Source organism: Octopus bimaculoides, chromosome 29 (genome assembly GCF_046866305.1).
Source record: "Octopus bimaculoides isolate indiv1 chromosome 29, ASM4686630v1, whole genome shotgun sequence".
Classification (NCBI taxonomy): domain Eukaryota; kingdom Metazoa; phylum Mollusca; class Cephalopoda; order Octopoda; family Octopodidae; genus Octopus; species Octopus bimaculoides.
In genome coordinates this window covers 5,220,283-5,241,650 of record NC_142956.1, presented here as the reverse complement: position 1 = coordinate 5,241,650, position 21,368 = coordinate 5,220,283, and the positions used below count along the sequence as shown (strand labels likewise).

General features: G+C 40.2%; 1 protein-coding gene and 2 pseudogenes across 2 annotated transcripts in view; 2 read left to right on the top strand and 1 right to left on the bottom strand.

Annotated features, from left to right (window-relative positions):
• Positions 1-21,368, top strand: part of LOC149130311 (adhesion G protein-coupled receptor G6-like) — a 564,593-nt gene that overhangs the window by 348,179 nt on the left and 195,046 nt on the right. The gene's annotated exons all lie outside the window — the stretch shown is intronic.
• On the bottom strand, positions 870-8,425 carry LOC106867158 (uncharacterized; annotated as a pseudogene). Its single transcript, XR_016238968.1, has 2 exons — positions 5,706-8,425; positions 870-4,429 (listed from the first exon to the last, which is right to left on the bottom strand). The product of XR_016238968.1 is annotated as an uncharacterized LOC106867158 (transcript).
• LOC149130313 (uncharacterized) overlaps positions 20,888-21,368 on the top strand; it is an 821-nt pseudogene continuing 340 nt past the window's right edge.

The window sequence follows — 21,368 nt, the reverse complement described above, 5'->3', positions numbered from 1 at the left end:
ATATATATATATATATATATATATATATATATATATATATATATATATATATATAGATACTTACATGTGTATATATATATATCCATATATATATAAAGCGTGAATGGATTTCGTGGACGGAATCTGAAAGAAGCCCATCATGTGTGTTGAGTGCTTGACCCCTCACCACAGCCTGACAACCGCTGTCGGTGTCTTTGCGCATCCGTAACTTTGTGGTTTGGGATAAGAGACCGATACAATGATAGCAGGCTTAAGAAAAAAATTACAAATACTGGATTCGATAAACTTGATTAAAATTCGTCAAAGTGGTGCCCAGCATGGCTGAAACATGTAAACAATAAAAGATAACATATATATATTTGCTAGGGGTGGGGTTATGCTGCGCGTAAATTTACTCCCTGCCATGAAATCGACATTACCTGTACAGGTGCAGAAGTATGCCACACGTCAAATATCGAAATGATTGCAGAACAACTCGTGTTTTACTGAGTGTAACACCCTAACCATTAGGCTATGGTGTGTTTACACCTATGTATTTACAGCGAGAAATTTTCCCCAATATAACAATATGCTTTGAACGGCTTTCTGACGGGTTCGAGTAGGCCTCAAGCATATTTGAACTGGTAACAAGCTGGTAATTGTACACATTGCTTAGCGCTTTCGTATCTTATGTATGCATACACACACACTCATACACGCACACATATCGTAACACGCTATTTTGTTTTTTGCTTGTCCTACTGTTTTAATTGTTGTTCTGTTCGCACCATGGAAATTATTTATTAATTACTTTGATAATCCCATCATCGCTATTGTTATTAGAATAAATTCAACATTTCTAGCTTCGAATGTCACCACGTTGGCCTGTTTAACTTATTTAATGCCATATTATCTTCTATAGACACACTCCTCTCAGCTCGTTTCATTATGTATATAATAATTTTCTTAATGATTTCCACTGAACCTTGTTGCTGTTGTTGTTGTAGGTGTTGTTAATGGCGGTGAGGAAACTTCCTGGTTCTAATTTCAGTGCTATATACAGAGTGTTCGAACTTAATTTCATAGTTTGCATAAATGGAAAAGAAAACACAGAATCCCACCCCAAAACAAAATTGTTTAGAAAAGAAATATTCGATTATGGCAGAAAGATAAAGTTTATTTATAGTAGGCGTTCACAGCTTCCACTAAAACGAATCCTGCTGCCACAAATATGACATTTCAGGAGCAATCTTTCCCGACCAGGGATTGGGCAACAAACTTTACATAGCTGTCTGAATTTGAGCCTAAGTTCCTTTTCACCAATTCTTTCTCGCGCACTGTTTCACAATCCTGAACACTTCGCACCTCTGAACCTTACATTGTCCCACACGCGCAAATCACTTCCTTTCTGTTAGACTTTTAGCCACATACATCTGATGTTTACATACCCTTCTAATCAATAGTTAGTTCTCCCTACAACCAACAGCATTCCAATCCATCAATGCCTGTGTCTTAGCCTTGATTGCTCTATCAATCTTATCATTCCACCACCATGTTGCTCTTGCTTGGCTAGGACTTTACTCCATTCATATATTTTATTTGCAACCCTAAACAGGTTATTATGTAACAATTTCCAGTTGTCTTCCTGGTTGACGTTAAGAAGGGCACCCAGCCGTTAAAACCATAGTAAAGTAGACACTGGAGCTCGATGCAGACCTTGGGCACACCGGTTTCTGTGATACCTTCCAATCCATGAAAATATGTAACATAGTCGTTAAATGATGACGATAATTTCATCCCACAAAAGTTGTGTTTCAACGTAATTGTAACGTACATTATCAAAATGACTGAGTAGACAAAGTGGAGGCATGTGAATTATCCACAACTTCTCTCCCAACTAAGTGACCGCGTGGCGATGTTGCAAATTGATATTTATTAATTGATGATAGAACACAAGAAATTGAGTGAAAAACGAAAGTTCTAGATTTGTGTTCTGTATTTAATTTTGTGCAGCTACCTTTTGATTTTAATCCAATTATTATTTCAATCACTTAGGAGATAATTAGGTTCAAATAATACAATGATTGCAAATACCCACTTCCATCTACAGATAGTTGTTACTCTTGTTATTGAACAGAAAATGCATATCATGCTCTTTGCTTTCAACTGACAATAAACAGAAATTACTTCACTCATTGTTGCTTTAGATACAATGATATTCTACCGATGAAATAGTATGTTGAACTGAAAATCACAGTATGCTCCTGGTAGTTTCGTTTTCTGTTGACCTCACTTTTGTGAGAAATAATGTTAGCCAAGCATAAATTCAATTCTCAAAAATTATTCTAAATCCAAAAACAATAGGTACAATATCGAAGTTGGTTTCATACTGTCTCCACTAAGATTATTTCGTTTAACCTCAGCTTAAGCAATATTTATTTCCCCCTAACAAGGTTACATAATATAAACAAAGCTCCTTCTTTACACCTGTAAATATTAGGATAGTTACTTACCTGCTGCACAAAAAAACCTTCCATTGTTTGTCCGTGGAAGAGAAACATTTAGAACATAAGCTTTCATACAATGATAATAGAATTAACCCGAAACATCAGTCTAAGGTGTGCAACTTTTCGGTTAATCCTTTTTATGAAAATAGCAATTCCTCATACGAGGGGGTATCCTAAAGAAACCGGAGTTTTGCAATATTCTTTTATTCACTCAATTTCTACACATTTACACTTTGATCGCCTTCAAAGTGTTCTTCAATTAAAGCAATGCATCGATCCAGACGCGTTTACCACTATTCGAAGTATTGCTGGAACTCTTGCAAAGTGGTGCCTTTTAACGCCTCCATCATTCTTTCTTTACCTCTTTCACATCTGCAAATTCCATAGCATCAGCTTTGGTCACCAGTGATAACTTTCGAAGAAAGGTCCGGATCAACTTCCAACTGTTCTTTTAGTTCACAACACTCATTCAGTCGTGACTGCTTTTGATTGTCCGTGAGCAAGCGAGGCACAACGTTTGCTGCAACTCTTTACATTCTAAATTCGTCGCTCAAGATCCGTTGGTAGGAACTCCAGGGCACACCAGTCATATCTTCAAGTTCGTCAATTGTTCTGTGACGTTCCTCCGAGATCATATCATGCATTTTTACGATGTTTTAATTCCTTCGGGAAGACGATGGTCGCTTTAAATGAACTTGGTCCTAAAGCGTATAGCACCGGCCTTGTAAGCCGTTTAAAGCATGGCAACTGTTTCGGCCGCCGTTTACCCCAGCAGAAAACAGAATTTCACGGAAGCACGCTCTTCCTTCGTTTCAGCCGTTGCAAAAATAAATGGACGAACAGAGGAGAAGCGCTGCAAAACAAAGACTTACCACGTAGCGGTATGACCCCACTCGATGACGCCGGTCGACAGACTGATACCTGAGGGCTGCATCAAGTGGCTTCTAGCGGTAGAAACCTGAACTACGACGAGCTTGACCAACAGAGAACGTTTCCGGATACTTTTGTGTATGTAACTTATATGTTATGTTGTGTGATATTACAACATTATAATATTCTTAGTAATGGATTTTATTTTCTGTATTACATCAACCACAAACTATATTACTGTTGCATGCACACACACACACACACACACACACACACATACACACGCACACACACACACACACACACATACACACGCACACACACACACACAAACACAAACACACACAGCTGTTAAGATTAATGTGCAAAGTAGGGTAAATAATACCATCTACGCATAAAGATATATGATATATGTAGGCAAAAATCGCACAGTAAAAGAGGGAATGAACATACTAAATATACTACACGAAGTAAGAGAAGCTAAATCAGGATCCTGAAAAGCGTAGCCAAACAGAACAACAATTAAGCACGTGTACAATAATAGAGGATCATTGGGCGATTTGGGTAACACCTTTTAACAAAGGGAAAGTACAAGAATAGAAAAGAAAGAGACTTGCCTTAACTTTTACTCTTATGTGATTTTGACACACAGACACTCACTCACTCTCTCTCACACACACATGTATTTGCGTGTGTGTTAAACATAAAGAAGAATAGAAGAATACAAATGAGGAATTTGTCTATTGTCGTTAATGTTATAGTTTAAATATTTCTCAAGTTTGATAAAAAGAAAATCTTATAAAACATGATGGAGTTCCAATTCAGATGTGGTTGTTTGGTTTGTGTGGTCAGGGGTAGTGCTCAGATTGAAAGACATTAACTCCTTAATCAGAATATAGGAGTAAATGTGGGATCACTGCTGAAATTGTACTCCACATTCTTTACAAGTGGTATTGCCACATTCAAAGACCATGTTTCAACGTAACTCCAGAAATACTGTACTTGTGGCTGCTCTTTGACCTGCTGGTACTTAGACACCAAAGAGGAATCTATGGTATTAACTTGTGGCACACCTGAAATGGCAATTATAGAATTCTATGTCTGTACATTTTATTAGAGATATCAGAATAATAAAACAGTTAACAAATATTCAGAATCAGAAAACTGTTAAGAAATATTCTCTAGAAAAGAATTTAACATTGCTTTCTTTACCCAATTTCTTAAAGACTGTCTTTTGTTCTATCTTATGTAATCTGTTTTTAATAATTTTAGTTGAAATTTAAGTTTGAACTTTCCATCTTAATCAGATGCAAGAACCTTTTGTAAAGTCATTGTACTAAATCACTCCAAATTCTTGATTGTTTGCAAAATTATTTAACACACGGAGGTATTTTTAAAAGTAGTAATATTTTACGAAAAACGAAATGGTTAAAATGGGTTAAATAGAAGTGTGTGTGTGTGTGTGTGTAATCATGTATTAACTTTATTTACACATATATGTTGTGGACCTTTTTTCCTCTTAAATATAGATTTCCATCTTAGATATTCAAATATATCTCACTGTATCTACAGTAAATTTTTAAAATGTCAACATTTCACAATATTTATCATGGTTAAATTCACATTTTATAATCTCACTAATCCTTTAATTAACAACTCATTAATTATCAAAAGTGTTCAGTAAAATCCACAAAAATGGACACATCCATAAATCAATAACTAACATTTTCATATAAAACTATATTTGTAAGCAATAAATGTTTACGTGTACATAACAATTAGTTAATTTGATTTAATGGTTCCTTAATCAATTTTAATGCATTATTATGTAAATGGTTGAGTATTCCACAGACATTTATATCCTGATGCAATATGTGACGAAGCTGTCTCGTCTCTTTCAAGTGCAAAGCATCTAATATGCTTCTTCACAATTTCACTTTCAATGTTTGGGTTAATCCGAGGCTACGACAGACAGCATTGATCCAGGGACATTACTGGCGCACATCTAACTGATCCCAGAGTAACAATAGACTCTGGTAGGATTTGAACTTGCAACATAAAAAGACAAAACTAAAACTTGTATGGTAATCATTCTGTATTTACTACAAGGGTCAAAGAAAGGGGTATTTTACGCGAAATGTAATGTTTTACATGAACTGAATGAAGTGAAAGAATTTGAACCCATAACACTGAGGTAATAGGTGAGATGAAGTAAAGAATCTACTCAGATACAACAACATGCTGTCTCACAGCAACCCATGGTGGGATTGTGCTGATAACGACTCAATAAAACTACATTGAAAAGATGAATGAAAATGATTTGGATATTGTAGATTACTGCTGACTTACAGTAGAAAAGGTAATGCAGAGATGTGGTAATACTATCATCCACGACATTGGCTTCAGCTTTAGACAACAAGAGCACTTTCACATAGTCTGTGCTTTCCCAGCTCATGCCGGATATATATGTGCGACACCATCTTTACTCGCCACATTTACTTCAGTTTGTATAGTAGGAGCTGCTTCACGACGTCTATGTCTCCATTACTACTAGCCAGATATAGAGGTGTCTTACCATCTTTATTCATCGCATCTGTATCAGCGTTAGAGAGTAGTAGCTGCTTCGCCATGTCTGTGTGTCCCTGAGCACTGGCTAGATGTAGGGGCGTGTTACCATCTTTATCCACCGCACTTACATCAGATTTAGAAAGCAATAACTGCTTCCCCATGTCTTTGTGTCCCTAAGCACTGGCTAGATGTAGGGGCGTGTTACCATCTTTATCCACCGCACTTACATCAGATTTAGAAAGCAATAACTGCTTCACCATGTCTTTGTGTCCCTAAGCACTGGCTAGATGTAGGGGCGTGTTACCATCTTTATCTACTGCACTTACATCAGATTTAGAAAGCAATAACTGCTTCCCCATGTCTATGTGTCCACTAAGGCAGGCCAGATGTAGAGGTGTGTTACCATCTTTATCCACCGCACTTACATCAGATTTAGAAAACAATAACTGCTTCACCATGTCTTTGTGTCCCTAAGCACTGGCTAGATGTAGGGGCGTGTTACCATCTTTATCCACCGCACTTACATCAGATTTAGAAAGCAATAACTGCTTCACCATGTCTTTGTGTCCCTAAGCACTGGCTAGATGTAGGGGCGTGTTACCTTCTTTATCCACCGCACTTACATCAGATTTAGAAAGCAATAACTGCTTCACCATGTCTATGTGTCCACCTAGGCAGACCAGATGTAGAGGTGTGTTACCATCTTTATCCACAACACTTACATCAGCTTTAGAAAGTAGTAGTTGCTTCACCATGTCTGTGAGTCCATGAACACATGCCAAATGTAAGTGTGTGTTACCATGTTTATTCGCCACATTGACGGCACCTTTATTTAGCAGGAGCTCCTTCAAGATATCTGTGTGTCCACGATTACATGCCAGATGTAGAGGTGTGTTACCATCTTTATCCCCAACACTTACATTAGCTTTAGAGAGTAGTAGTTGCTTCACCATGTCTGTGAGTCCATGAACACATGTCAAATGTAAGTGTGTGTTACCATGTTTATTCGCCACATTGACGGCACCTTTATTTAGCAGGAGCTCCTTCAAGATATCTGTGTGTCCACGATTACATGCCAGATGTAGAGGTGTGTTACCATCTTTATTCGCGGCATTTACATCAGATTCAAACAAGAATAGCTGTTTCAGCATGTCTGTATCTCCCCCGCGGCACTCTAGAAGCAGAGGTGTGTTACCATCTTTATTCTCCACATTGATAGTAGCTTTAGATATTAGGAGCTCCTTCAAGATATCTGTGTGTCCACGATTACATGCCAGATGTAGAGGTGTGTTACCATCTTTATTCATTACATTCATATCAGGGTCAAACAGTAGTAGGTATTTCAGCATGTGTCTATGTTATGTTCACCACGACAAGCCAGATGTAGAGGTGTGTTACCATCTTTATCTTCCACATTAACATGAGATTTAGAGAATAGTAGGTGCTTAGCCATGTTTGTGTGTCCATGACCACAGGCCAAATGTAGAGGTGTGTTACCATTTCTATTCACCACATTTACATCAAGTTCAAACAGTTATAGCTGTTTCACTATGTCTGTGTGTCCATCAGAACAAGACAGGTGTAGCGCTGTTTTTCCATCATTATTCAGTACATTTACATCAGGTGCATGCAGAAGTAGATGCTTCACGATGTCTGCGTGTCCACGAACACAGGCCAGATGTAGAGGTGTGTTACCATCACTATTCGCCAAATTTATATTAAGTTTAGATAACAGTAGCTGCTTCACCATGTCTTTCTGTCTACGAACACAGGCCAAATATAGAGCTGTATTACTATCATTATTCACCAAATTTATATTGGGTTTAGATTACAGTAGCTACTTTACCGTGTCTGCATGTCCACGACCACACGCTAGATGTTGAGATGTGTTACCATCATTATTCACTAGGTTTATGTCGGATTTGGAGGGCGGTAGCTGTTTCACCGTGTCTGTGTACCCACCATGACAGGCCAGGTGGAGAAGTGTATTACCATCTCTATCTGCCACATTTACATCAGGTTTAGATATTAATAGTACTTCAACATCTGTGTGTCCACCAGAGCAAAGCCAGTGCAGGGGTATGTAACCATATTTATCCTCCATATTTATATCAGGCTTAAAAAGTAGTAGCTGTTTAATTAGGCCTGTACTTCCATTAATACACGCCAAATGCAGAGGTGTGTGTTTGTACTTATTCACCAAGTCGACATGAGGCTCTTTTAGTTCTTCCTCATCGTCAGGAATTTTATCACAGACGAACGGATCCGGAGATATTTTCCCACTTTCTTTCAATACAGCATCTTTAGATTTGGATTGTAACAGTTTTTCACCAATGTCTCTGCTTTCAACACCATTGAGCATATTTAGTTTTTTTTTCCCATTTATTTTTCACCACAAGAACTCTAGGATTGGACTGTAGTAGTATCTTAGCAGCGTCTTTCTGTTCATTAATAGAGGCCAGATGTAGAGGTGTGTTCCCATAACTATTCACTACAGTGACATCAGGTTTAGTTACTAGGAGATGTTCAATAACACCAATGCGTCCCCAACGACAAGCCACATGTAGAGGAGTGTAACGATCTTTATCCGCCACATTTATATCGGGTGTAAACTGTAACATCTTCTTTACCAGGCTCGTGTGCCCAACACTACAGGCCACATGTAGAGGTGTGTTACCGTAATTGTCAGGTACTGTGATCTGAAAAAGAAAGAAGACATATTCCAAATAATGTCTAGATAGGGTGGTACAAGAATAGAAAAAAAAACAGAAAGAGAAAAAGTGAACCAATGTGATAAACAGGAGTAATGATGATGGTGGGAGAAATAGTAAAAAGGTGAGGCTTATATTGTAATTAAGGTTAAAAAGGACCACCTACATATATATCTCTATATATCTACAAATATATGTAGATGCAAACTCGCATATCTTCATATATATATATATATATATATATATATATATATATATATATATATATATATATATATATATATATATATGTATGTATATATATATATATATATATATATATATATATATATATATATATATATATATATATATATATATATATATATTCATATTTATAGATGTGTGTGTATGTGTGAGTGTGTGTGACATTGAAGACAAACGAAAGAAGTGCACTGAACATATTTATAGGGAGTTACACGTATGGATCAAAACAGTTTGATTCAAACTCATTGATACATTATGTTTGAAGCGTGATGCTAATCTTCGGCCATAGGAATTTCAATGAAGAATGTCGAGTGTTTGTTAACGGACGTTAGCCTGTGATTGGTCGAGAGAGGTCACGTGATGTCAAATTTTGATGCCGCTATTTCAGCGACAATAATTACTTTGAAAATGCAGCATGGTGAACAGGAAATCGACCGTGTGGTGGACATAAAATTGGTCAGGTGGTCGGAGGTAGATAGGACGAGGTGTTAGATGTGCCAGTATATACCTACATATGATTGTACGTATGCGCATATGTTTGTGTGTGCGTGGCCGTACCTGTACGTGTGTATGTATATGAATCTGTGTGCATAGGTATATATTCATACATCTACGTGCGCACACATATAACCATGCACACACGTACGTATGCATATATATATATATATATATATATATATATATATATATATATATATATATATGTATTATAATATAGGATAACATCTTAATAAGAATTTATCAAGTAGTCAGCGTGAAAAAACCCCATAAGGAAAAAAACCCAGCATTTCTTTCCATAAATATATATAATTTGTATAAGGGCATTACTATATAGTAAGGCCTCCCGCTTAGAGGGACTAAATAAGTCAAAACTACCAAAAATAAGCACATATTTACCGAAAGCAAGGGAATGTGTAAGGAATTGGATGGGGTGGAGTGGGAAGGTAGAGTAGGAGTGTGTTGGAGTGTGGTGGGATGAGCTTATGAGGGGGTGTTGACGATGAAGGGGGAAGGGGAAGGTGGATGTAAGAGAGGGGGAGGGGGTGTATGGGAGGGGAGAGAAAGAGAGGAAGAGAGGAGAGAGTGTGAGTATAAGAGAGGGAAGGTGGATGTGAGAGAGGAGGAAGGTGGGTATGGGGGGAGAAAGAGAGGAAGAGAAAGAGAGTGAGAGAGAAGACAGTGAGAGAGAAGAGAGTGAGAGAGAAGGAAAGAGAGAAGAGAGTGAGAGAGTAAGGGTGAGAGGGTAAGAGAGTAAGAGTGCAGAGAGTAAGAGTGAGAAAGAGGGAAAGAGAGTGAGAGTGAGAGAGTAAGGGTGAGTGAGTAAGAGTGTATAAAATTGATACCAACATCATTTGTGCAATATTGATGGAATATTATCCACATACCACAAACTATAAAGCGCTCCCGGCAGCATTGGAAAGAGTAGAGGTTGAGTTCTTTTTAGTCGACCTCCAAAATCAATGCCTCTCATGCTGTCTGTCCTTCTTGTTATTGACCTCTGGAGTGCTTCTACTTTCATAATGAGTTGCTTCGTATGGGGGAACCACAGTGGACAACAGTACTGAAGGTGGGGTCGAGCAAAAGTAGTGTAGAGAAGGATGATGGTGTAGGAATCTCTAGACCGGAAAGTTCTCAGCATCCAGGAGAACATCTTGCGGGCCAAGTCAACCTTGCTGTTTTCGTGCGAACTCCAGCTTACATTGTTATCAACAATTGCTCCAAGATCTCTAGTGTCGTTGGATGATACAAAGGAGTTGCCCGAGGGCAGAGCATATGGTAATTTCAGAGTTTCCTCTTTCCCAAAGTAGATCAAATCAAACTTATCTTCATTTTAAAGCATGTCAGGCTATTTTTCCGCCCATTGGACAATAGCAAACAGATCTGACTGAAGGCTTGTTCGGTCTCTCATGCTGTTTATTGTTTTCTGGGGTGATCTGCAAAGATTTTCAACATAGAATGTTTGATTGACATGTATTATGTCGTTGATGTAAATAATAAAGAGGAGTGGGCCCAACACAGTACCTTGTGGGACACCATTACTGACTTTGGCTGAACTGGATCGTATTCCCTCAAACACAATACGTTGGGTTCTGTTCGGCAGGAAACACTTTATCCACTGTAACAGCATTCCACGGACTCCAATGTTGGACAATTTCTTCAGCAGGATTATGTGGTCCACTCTGTCAAATGCCTTGCTTAAATCAAAATATATGACGTCAGTGTTGGGGGCCTTCTCCAAACGCTTTTAAGATGTCAACAAAATGGTGCAGAAGCTGCGACAGGCAGTCCCTGCCATCCCGGAAACCATGTTGGTTGCAGAATACTTTTTTCACCCTTAACTATTCATATTTGTATATAAATTCATTAGTTACTATAATTTATTAGTTTCTTTGGCATATTCTTAGTTTATGTATGTGTATGCAAATATAGTATTGGTATATGTCATTTATGTTCATTAGAAATCAATAAATATGTCATGCTACAGGGACATAGGAAAAGCTAATAAAGCGAATACACACACACACACACACACACACACACACACACACACACACACACACATACACACGCACACACTTACGCACCTCCACATACACACGCACAAACATACACATGAAATACGTGCGCGCATACACACGAACGCACGCACACAAAATCGAATGCGAAGAAATGTAATCCTCTTATGGGATTGAATGCAAATTTTCTTTTATTTAGAATAGACGCAGGAGTGGCTGTGTGGTAAGTAGCTTGCTTACCGAGTGGACGTGTTTTTTGTCGCTGTTGTTGTCACGTCGCTGAGTGCCAGCATCGTGAACTTTTGACGTACAACCACAGTTAAGACTTTTGTGTTTTGGGGATTTAGTGGGGGTTTGTTGGTCGTGATTACTTATATTTATGCCGAACAAGAAATCGCCACTGAATTCCACGCATTTGTCTGCCTGTGGTTGTGCTTAAAGTCTGACCTAGCGGTGAGAAGAGAGTTTTGGAGGTATCACTCCACCAAAAATTGTGAACTTTGTTTAAAAGAGAAAAGGAATTTAGTGTTTTCAAACTAATAAATTTGAAGAAAAGTCTTCCTCTTGCTTTCAACTACACCACGTGGAACTACGCAAAGGATTAAATTTTTACCAGCCAAGTGACGACTGCAGCGGAACCGGGATCAAATCGGGCCGGAGTACCGTTGTGGCCTGAAAATTTGTTATTCTGCCTGGAACTTTATATTTTATTTATTCTTTCTGAACTGTTGTATTTCCTTTCTCTTTCTTTTATGAACTGTTTTTAGTACGATGTGTTTATTTTATTTCTTCCGCTTTTTTTAACTGCTTTCTATTTTTGTCTGTTTTAAAATTTTTAGTTGTTTAATTCTTATGTTGACATTTTTATCATGGCTGGAAACATAAAGATAAATAAGGCCACTGCTGTGGAGTGGGAGATTATCCCACCCAAGAAGTGGTTAAATGATTTCAGAGAAAGAACGATGGCGTTACGGACCTACTCTAGGTCACTGGACACCATTATTTTCTTTCCCAAAATTGAAATTGAAAAAGAGTTAGCAGAATATATGCCAACTTTGAAGTTTATGGCAAGGGGTGTACAATACGCGACGGTTTGATTGCTATTTGACACCCTTGAGGTGGCTCGCAAGTTTGCCGAGCCAGCCCTTCTTTCTGTGGAAAGAAATTAACTAGAGCTTGGATCTGTGGGCTGCCACCCGGCATAGAACATGACTGCATAGAAGATACTATCCGACGGGGTCTGGGTGGCAGCGGAACTAAGCTGCTAAACGTAATAATATTACTGACAGCTGATTGGGGTGGGTCAAAAGCGGTTGTGACCCTGTGGACCCAATTAGCCAGAGATCTGGTTCTCCCAGATTTTCTAAGGATGGACAGGCAGAGATAGCCAGTCATAGTCGAGGGACGTGCCCCGAAATGTCACCGGTGTCTGGAGCCTGGTCATATTAAGAAAGACTGCCTCCAGGACCAGAGTAAGGTCCTGGAACAGTTCATAAATGTTGTTCCCCCCGCTCTCCCAGTGGAGGGAGAGACGGAGAAAGTCGAGGAGGTGGAAACCTCCTCGAAGAAAGGGAAGAAACGAAAGAAGGTGCTCACCGAAAGTTGCGGGGGGGGGGGATCTTCTGGCTAAGATGGAAGTGCGTCCTATTCCAGTGGCCCTACAAAAAATGAAGAAAAAGAAGAACAGGACACGGCCGGAGCCCGGTAGTGCACCGCCGGCGTGTCCCGAAGCTCCGTTGGTGGGAATTGTTCCACGAACGGAGGAAGGCCTGTCGGTGGGAATTGTGCCGCTGACAGTAGAAACTGAGGCCCCGCCCTATGACGAGGAGGAATTTGTAGTTCTCTTCCACAAGAGAGGGTCCGTTGAAAATTTTGTTAAAAAGTTTTCCAGGAAGGGTCGGACGAGAGGGATCCTCACCTGTAGCAAGGACCCTAGCTAGCCTCCGCAGGTGCTGTGGAGGTCGTTTGGGAGATAGACTTGTGCAGGGTGATGAATTCCTTCCTCAAAGACGCATTCCGCTTTTTACTGAAGTTGCCCGATGAAGAACAAGCGAGGTGCTTAAGTGAAGCACGGAGTCTGGTAGGGCGGTAAAATGTAAGAGGACGAGTGCCTCATATTGAAAGGGATTGTGACCCATAAAAGAAAAGTGTAAGAGGCAAGTGCCTCATTTCAAAGACATGATAAATTGAAACAGTAAAGTAAGAGTTTTATAGCCTCAAATTGTAAATTTATGTATAAATTTATAAAATATCAATGAATTAAAGAAACAGAGTTCAGCGGGCGGCTCTTGTCTTCTCCCATTAATACCATATTAATCATCATTCATCTCATCTCATTAATGTTTTTGTCCAGACCGTAGCTACTCTCTGTGTAGTGCCTTTATGGCAAATTGAATGAAATAAAGTAGCTAGCTGACCACTTCCAGTTTTGCTCACCGCGCATGTGCGTCAGACTGGCTACTTGCCGTCAGCCAAACATGAGTTTGGCTCTGTCTAAAACAAGAAAAAATTGAAGAATTCGCCGAGGTAAATTGTTTTTGTTGCTCGGCTGGGCAGCAATTTATTGCTTCTATTTATTTTTTCAGTAAATTGTTGTCCAGCAGTGTGGCATCTTCGCTTTCCTTGGCGAGCTTTTTGTGTGTTCGTTGTACGAACAAATTTGGTTTTCGCTGTCTGTGGGAGGCGGGCTCGCTTGCCCACAGTAGCAAAAATTTTTGTTTTGGCTTTGAGCCAAAAAACAAATTTTGAGTGAAGTCGACCGCGGTGGGCAGAATTGGTTTTTGAGCTGTGTGTAATTTATTGTTTCTTTTTTCAGTAAATCCGCCGGCTCTCGAGCACTTCCGTTTACTTTCGGCGACTTTTCGTGAAGAAAATTGTGTTGGTCGTTCGTCGTTATTGGTAGGCGGGTTCGAGTCACCCTAACGGCGGACTGAGAATTCTTTGTGAAAAACTTTTTGCGTCTCACTTAATCGCGAGAACTGTTGTTTTTGTGGGCGTATCTCGCCTCCGAAAACTTGGCGAAATTCTAACAATGTGTGAAGGATTTTTGTGTTCCTGCTGCTGCGGCCTGGATTACCTTACCGGAATACCTATACTGGAATCCCTTTTATTTGGAGTACCTTATTGGAATACCTGTAGGCCAGGATTAACGCTGTGGCCAGAAGGGTGTTGCTGTGACTTGATCTGTCTTCCTTCCTTCTTTTCCTCTGCTCTGTCTTTCTGTTCCTTTTGTATTTATTTATTTATTTATTTATTGCTGTGAACCTTCGTGGAATTTTTTGTGGAACATTTTGAACTTTTTTTGAAAGCATGACAAAAAAGAGTAACACCATGTTGGAGTCGGAGCTTGTCCCACCCAAGAAGTGGTTGAAAGAGTTCAGGGAAAGAACAGTGGTGTTACGAACCTACTCTAGGTCAATCGACACCATTACGATCTTTCCCAAAATTGAAATTGAAAAAGAGTTTGCAGAATATATGCCAACTATTAAGTTTATTGCAAGGGGTGTAACATACGCTACAGTCCGGTTGCTGTTTGACACCCCTGAGGGGGCTCGCAAATTTGTGAGCCAGCCCTTAGAAGGAGAAAAAAATTCTGTTTCTTCCCACATACTGTGGGAAGAAATTAACTAGAGCTTGGATCTGTGGGCTGCCACCCGGCATAGAACCTGATTGGATAGAGGATACTATCCGACGGGGTCTGGGTGGCAGTGGAGCCAAGCTCCTAAATGTGAAAATTTTACCTACAGCTGATTGGGTTGGGTCAAAAGCGGTTTTGACCCTGTGGATCCAATGAGCCAGGGATCTGGTATTCCCGGATTTTTTTAGGATGGCTGGGCATAGATATCCGGTGATTCTTGAGGGACGTAAACCCAAGTGTCACCGGTGTCTGAAGCCCGGCCTCATCAAGAAACAATGTCCCCAGGACCACAGTAAGGTCCTGGAACAGTTAATAAATGTTGTTCCCCCCGCTCTCCCAGTGGAGGGAGAGACGGAGGAAGTCTTGGAGGTGGAAACCTCCTCGAAAAAAGGGAAAAAAAGGAAGAAGGTGGGAAACAATCGTTGCCCACTGAAAGTTGCGGGGGAGCAGGAGGACCTTCCGCAAAAGTGGAAGTGTGCACTACTTCAGCGGCCCCCCAAAAAAAGAAAAAAAAGAAGAACGGGACACGGCCAGCACTTGATAGTGACCGCCGGCGTGTCCCGATACACCGTTGGTGGGAATTGTGCCAACAATGGAGGAAAGCCTTTCGGCAGGAATTGTGTCGCCAACAGCTGAAGCTGTGGGCTAGCCTTGTGAGAAACAGGAATGGCTACTCCTGTTCCGCAAGGGAAGAGCTGTAGAAAAATGTGTTAAGCGCACTGTGCTGAGGAGCCTGATTGGCCTCCGCAGGTACCTGCGGAGGTCGTGTCGGATAATGACCTAAGCATGGTGGTGAATTCCTTCTGCCTTCGCAAATTCTGGTTCGCGGAGTGGGCTAACCTAGGTCTATCATTGTGCTGGAGAGACACACTGAATATGGTCGGGGCGGTAAACAAGTAAGAGCACGAATGCTTCATATTGTGGGATCATGTGATCCATAAATGAAATATTATAAGAAGCAAGTGCCTGAATAATTTGGTGTTTTATGTTTGAGGTTCATAGCCTCAATTTGTAAATTTTTCTGATTTATAAAAGAACAGTGTTTTAGTGAAGCAAAGTTCGGCGGGCGGCTTTTGTCTTCTCCCATTTATACCATCATGTTTATCATCCATTTCATCTCATTAATGTGTTTGTCCAGCCCGCAGCTGCTCTGTGTACTGCCTTTATGGCAAATCTAATGAAATAAAGTAGCTAGCTTACCAACCACATGGTTCCGGATTCATTCCCACTGCGTGGGACCTTGGACAAGTGTCTTCTACTATAGCCTCGGGCCGACCAAAGCCTTGTTATTGGATTTGGTGGATGGAAACTGAAAGAAGCCCGTCGTATATATATATATATATATATATATATATATATATTACATACAAAAATAAGAGGAATGACCAGCAAAAGTGGACTCCTATATGCTAGAAATAGATGCCGAATCATCTAACCACGAAAAAGAAAACGAAATGTTCTCAGTAAAAATTTAGCGACACAAATTTTTACTGAGAACATATTTCTTTTTGGGTGGTTAGATGATTCGGCATCTATTTCTAGCATATAGGAGTCCACATTTGCTGGTCATTCCTCTTATTTTTGTATGTAATATAATTTTAATCTTCGGATTTTTTTAATATGCTAGACCACTGGTTTTAATTGATTAATATCAATTTCTGCCCTCATTAATAAATTTTATATATATACATATATGTGTGTGTGTGTGTGTGGGTGTGTGTGTGTATGTGTGTGTGTGTGTGTGTGTGTGTGTGTGTGTGTGTGTGTGTCCAACATCGCTTGACAACCGATGGCGGTGTGCTTACGTCCCCGTAACTGAGAGACCGAAAGAATAAGTACTAGGCTTGCAAAGAATAAGTCCTGGGGTCGATTGGCCCGACTAAAAGGCGGTGCTTCAGCATGGCCGGAGTCAAAATGAATGAAACAAGTAACAGAGTAAAATAGTAAAAGAGTAAAGAATGAGAAAAACTGAAAGTAATTGTAAGCATTTTTATTGTTATTAACTAAACGTTGATAAGGTAACTTATATCTATGTATTCTTCATCTTATTTCTTTACTGCCCACAAGGGGCTGCACACAAAAGGGACAAACTGGAACATACAAACGGATTAAGTCGATTATATCCACCCCAGTGCGTAACTGGTACTTATTTAATCGACCTCGAAAGGATGAAAGGCAAATTCAACCTCGGCGGAGTTTGAACTCAGAACGTAACGGCACACGAAATACGGCTAAGCATTTCGCCCGCGTGCTAACGTTTCTTATTTCTTTACTGCCCACAAGGGGCTATACAGAGGGGACAAACAAGGACAGACAAACGGGTTAAGTCGATTATATCGACCCCAGTGCGTAACTGGTACTTATTTAATCGACCCCGAAAGGATAAAAGGCAAAGTCGACGGCGGCGGAATTTGAACACAAAGACAGACGAAAAGCTGCTAAGCATTTCGCCCGACGTGCTAACGTTTCTGCCGACTCACCGTTTGGCAGAAACGTTAGAATATTTATGTTTTCTTCATTTTCTTCTTGTTCATTATGTATGTATGTATGTATGTATGTATGTGGTTGGGAAGCAACACTCTTTACTAAGTCAATTTCTTCTTTAAAAACCCTTCTTAAGTTCGCTTCGATTTTTGTGTGAAAAACTGAAGTAAAATTTGATGAGTGACGGTCTCAAGAAAGAACATTAGTGCACAGGATTACTCGGAATAATCGCGTCGATGGGGTGCTCCAGCATGACCATAATGAAAAGAGTGAAACAAGTAAACGATGCACGATAAATCCTATTTTCTAGTTAGGCAGGACACATTACACAAACACACGCACACACACACACACACGCGCATACACATACACAGGCACTCACATGAACATACACACACTCTCACACATATACACGTGCTCACACACACAGACATATACACACATACATACATACTCACACATACACACGCACACACACACTCACATATGCAGGCACACTTACATGCAGACGCACGTGCATACCCATACACACCACATACACACACATACACTCACGCATACACACGCACGCGCACACACTCACAGACACGCACACTTACACACACACGCACACACACACACACGCACATACACACACAGACACACACAGACACACACACAGACACACACACACACACACACACACACACAAACATCCATATCTGTGACTTGTGTTTGTCTCTAATCACCGCTTCATATTCAATCTTGGCAATGCTTCGGTCATCGTAACATAGCAATTCGACAAAATAGGAACGAAAGAATGAGCAGCAGTCCAAAGAGAGATAAGTACTGCCATCGATGAGTGCGAGTAAACACGTCGATGTGGTGCTCCAGCTTGGCAGTTGTCCAAGTTTTGAAACAAGCAAACGACGATTAATAGAATCTACTTTATAGTGGGTAAGATGTGGAATTTAACTTCTTACCCACTATAAAGTAGATTCTATTAATCGTCGTTTGCTTGTTTCAAAACTTGGACAACTGCCAAGCTGGAGCACCACATCGACGTGTTTACTCGCTCTCATCGATGGCAGTACATATCTCTCTTTGGACTGCTGCTCATTCTTTCGTTCCTATTTTGTCGAATTGCTATGTTACGATGACCGAAGCATTGCCAAGATTGAATATGAAGCGGTGATTAGAGACAAACACAAGTCACAGATATGGATGTGTGTGTGTGCGTGTGTGTGTGTGTGTGTCTCTGTGTGTGTGTGTGTGTGTGCGTGTGTGTGTCTGTGTGTGTGTGTATGTATGTGCGTGTGTGTGTGTGTGCATGTGTGCGTATGGGTGCGTGTGTGTGAGTATGCCAACGCCAGCTCTTGACTTTCGAAGTTAAATTCCACATCGAAAGTACAAGAGCTGGCATTGGCATACTTCAAGGGAGATAACTCACAATAAAACCGCAAATACTTGTGAGTATCCTCCCTTAACACTAGTAAGTGTGGTGTCCTTTTATACAATGCAGAGGTTCTGTGTGCATGAGAGTGTGAAAGAGAGAGAGAGAGAGAGAGAGAGAGAGAGAGAGAGAGAGAGAGAGAGAGAGAGAGAGAGAGATACAGACAGACAGACAGACATACAGACAGACAGACAGACAGACAGACAGACAGTGACAGACAGACAGTTACAGAGAGACAGAGTGGAACAGGTAGGTAGAAAGACAGATGGATAGAAGGAGAAGAGAGAGAAACGGAATTGTAATAATATTCAGGTGAAAGTCGGTGGGTGAAAGACACATATACTGGATCATCCCATAAATAATGCGGTTATTTTGTACTTGTTTTATTTTGCAAAATTAAGATAAGCAAAGTTCTTTTTTAATCTCAAATATACATTCCTTCATTTTCTGCTATGTTCTTCCATCTATTTGGTAGACTTGCAAGGTCCCTCGTCCAAAATCTACTTGTCCTTAACGAAAAAATCTCCTCCAGTACTCTTCTGACCTCGTCTATAGAATTCATATTCTTTCCGTCCAAATGATTTTGAATAAATGACAATCAAATGGGGCAATGTGAAGCGAAAATGGTGGGGGGGCATCGTTTCTCATTCAAACTACTCCAGTCTTTGGAATGTCAACCTCACCGAATGTGATTGAGCATTATCCTGATGGACGAACACCTTTCATCATGAAACCGCAGATGGTCATCTTTCCGATGGCATGCAAGTGTTGATGAATGGTTGAATGAACAAATCCAAGCTTTTCTGCTATTTCCTCAACAGTTACGATGGGATTTTGTTCCACCAGTGTTTGCAGGACGTCCTCATCAGGCTCTACAGATCTTCCTGGACGAGGTTCGTCTTCTTGGCTATAGTTTCCTGCTCGGAATTTCTGGAGCCACCATTGACACTAGCTTACGCTTATTGTCCAATCACCCTATACTGCATTAATATTCCTTGCACTTCCATTGCGCTGTTACCTTTATTGAAGTCATAAAGCAAAATATGCCAAATATGCTCCTTTGTCACTTCCTTTAAAACTTTGAAAAAATAGCTGATTAAATCGAAACGCACAATTCAGACCTTGCGCAAGAATCAGGCAGAGGTAAAAATACTACCTACTTTTATAACAAGTTGATGCACGTACTTTATCGTAACCCCCTCCAACTTTTAGTTCATGCAATAGAAAAAATCGCATCCTATAAGGGATGGTCCAATATATATATATATATATATATATATATATATATATATATATATATATATATATATATATATATATATATATATATATATACATACACACATATATATGTATATATATATATATATATATATATAAATATATGTATTTATATATATAAATATATGTATTTATATATATATGTGTGTGTGTGTGTGTGTGTGTGTGTGTGTGTGTGCGTGTGTGTGTGTGTGTCTTGAAGGCACCAGATGAGTAGACGGGACTACAGAGAGAGAGAGAGAGAGGAGCTAGGAGTGTTAGTGGGTAGGGGTTTGCAAGTGTGTATGAGAACTGGGCGAGAGATAGATAAGAGTTGTAGGTAATATTTATAAAGATTATATGTAGGCAGTGGTGAATGCGGGATGGCGATGCCCAATGGTACATGAATTGGGGTAGTCAGAGGGATGCAAGAAGAGAGCAGAAGCAGAGGAGTGCAGCTAAAGGATCGTAATGAACATGGAATTGGTTTGGGGAGGACAAAAGTGAGATGTTATGCGCTGGGGTAGGGTGCATGAGAGAGGAAAAGTCAGGTGTAACACACAAGAAGAGATAATTTGGTAGTTCAGTGGCGGGTGAGGGACGGAGGCGAGAATGAACACCGTAGCGTGTGGACGTAAAGAACAACATCATTGAATGAAGAATGGCTAACAACGGAAATGGTTCTGGACAGTGGTTCTGTGGAAAGGTTGAGTGCCACCGAGTGTCAGGCTGCTGAGCATGAAGTAGTTGTTACTGCGCCACATCACAATGCTCCAATGTTTAGGCCCGGATCCCGTGAAGTTCAAGGTGACCGTGGAATCCCTATTAATAAGATGCCACAGGAATTCGATGGCAAAATGTCTTCGGAGGCCTACCGAGTCCAGTTTGAATGGTCTTGAATTAAAGGTGCTTATCTAGTTGTCAGTAGTGAACAGAGATTGTTATTCGGCGTTGGCAAAGCTCCGCAGAGAAAATATGGTACTATGTACCAGAGCGAAATGTACAGGGCGCGCTTTCGTACTCATGTAAAGGCTAGAGGAGATCCCCTGCAACAGCTAGTTCAGGACCTGGAGAGCAGGGTGCATAAAGCCTACCCTACAGCAACCCTTGATCTGTTCGCTCTTCTTTTGAAACAATAGTTCATCGATCCTCTGGAGA